Here is a 2,085-nt window from a genome sequence, read left to right as displayed (position 1 = left end):
GAATTCCTGATCCTATTAGAGATGCTAATCTTGTGAGAACAGAGAGAGCCATTTGTGGAAGGGGCTGAGCTGTCCAGGCTGTGCCTGTCCCCATTGTCCTGGCTGTGTGAGAGAGGAAGGGAAAGAAGAGGGAAAAGAATGTTTGCTCAGCACCTGCTATATTTCAGACTTTGGGCAAGGGGCTCTCACACACTCCATGTGGTTAAGCCGCACGGCAATCCTTCAAAGTGGGATAATGATCAGCCTTGTTCCTGATGAAAAACCTGAAGATCAGTGAGACTAAGTAGCTTGACCTGAACCACAAAGCTAGGAAGTGGCCAACTTGGATGTAGGGACTTGAACTCAGGATTTTATGAGTCCAAAGTCTGTCACGTTCTCATGATGGCAGTTGCAGAAGCTGGTTAGATAGCTAGCTGCAACATCTCAGGTTATTAAAGATCAAAAAGCAAGGTACAGGTTGTCTCTGCAAGGCTCCCACTCTGACTGTATGGCACGTAGCAAGATGAGAAGTCGTATTACCCCTGATGGACTCCAGGAACTCGTGACCTTAGGAATCAGGATTTATGGCCACTGCCCTAATCCCGACTGGCTGACCTTGTGCCATTTGAGTAGTGGCTGGCCCGGTGAGTACAAAGGGCTTGAGGACCAGTGGAGCCAATCTTTATCCCCAACCAAGTGCTTCTTGTTTTGGAAGTTCTACCATTATAAAATAATTCCTTAGGAGTCCAAAGTATCCTATTGGAAGACATAGACCCTTAAAAAGGTGTCACCTGAAGCTCCTTTATAACCCAGCATCCTGGTAGGAGGTAGTTGGACGAGCCTCACAGGCCCCATGCTTGAGTGGAGAAGCAAACAGATGAGTTCCAGAGGCCCCTCGCCTTGTGTTCAGTCCTGCCTTTATGTTTCAACTTTCCTCTTGGTCAACTCTATCAGTAATAATGGGACACTGGGAATAGGAGTTTAAGCCAACCACAAGCGGAAACCTGAAATGGATTCAAATGACTGGGTTTACAGAACCATGAGCTTGGACTTTTAACTTTTAACATTTGTTTTTTTTTTAATAAACATTTAATTTTAGAAGACTTTTAGAATTACCGAAAAGTTGTGAAGATAGGACAGCGAGTTCCCATATATCCGCTACCTGGTTTCCCCTATTGTTAATACCTTACACCGGCATGGCACATTTGTCACAAGTACAGAATCATCATTATTTACTAAAACTCATACTTATTCCCTTAGTTTTTACCTAGGGTCCTTTCCTGTTCTGGGATCCTATCCAGGACACCACACTACTTTAGTTGTCATGTCTCTCTCTCTTTTTAATTTTTTAAAAATGTTTTTATTTATTTTTGAGAGAGAAAGAGAGACGGAGTGCAAGCAGGTGAGGGGCAGCGAAAGAGAGGAAGACACAGAATCTGAAGCAGGCTCCAGGCTGTCAGCACAGAGCCCAAAGCGGGGCTTGAACTCCTGAGCTGCAAGATCATGACCTGAGCTGAAGCCGATGCTTAACCACTCAGCCACCCAGGTGCCCCTAGTTGTCATGTCTCTTTTGTCTCCTCCAGACTCTAACAGTTTCTCAGGCTTTCTTTGTTTTTGATGACCTTGAGTTTGAGGATTATCGGTTAGGTAATTTATAGGATGTTTTTCATTGAGTTTATCTGTTTTTCTCAGGGTTTGACAAGGGTTATGGGTTTGGGGAAGGATGACTACAAGAGGTAAAGCCGCCAGTGCTGGAAAACACCAACAGTGAGATCATGACCTGAGTGGAGATCAAGAGTCAGAGGCTTAACTGACCGAGCCACCCAGGCGCCCCAACTTAGTATTGATTTTTAAAGAACACAAATCACATGGTAAGCCAGTCTCAACCACAACGGAATCTGTACACTTTCTACAATGACTGAAATGGCACAGAGTCAGATTGCTGAACTCCCCTGAAACAAACTAATGTGTCATTCGGTCCAAGTGCCAGTGGGAAGGTTTACGCCAGCTCTTTTTCTGGAAAACGTGTGGAGTTCCCCAGGAAAAACGGCTGTCTTAAATATAGAACGCTGTTAGGATGTCTCGCACAAAGAGTTTTGCTGAACG

The sequence above is a fragment of the Acinonyx jubatus genome, chromosome B4 (genome assembly GCF_027475565.1).
Source record: "Acinonyx jubatus isolate Ajub_Pintada_27869175 chromosome B4, VMU_Ajub_asm_v1.0, whole genome shotgun sequence".
Classification (NCBI taxonomy): Eukaryota; Metazoa; Chordata; class Mammalia; order Carnivora; family Felidae; genus Acinonyx; species Acinonyx jubatus.
This window is presented reverse-complemented; position numbering follows the sequence as displayed.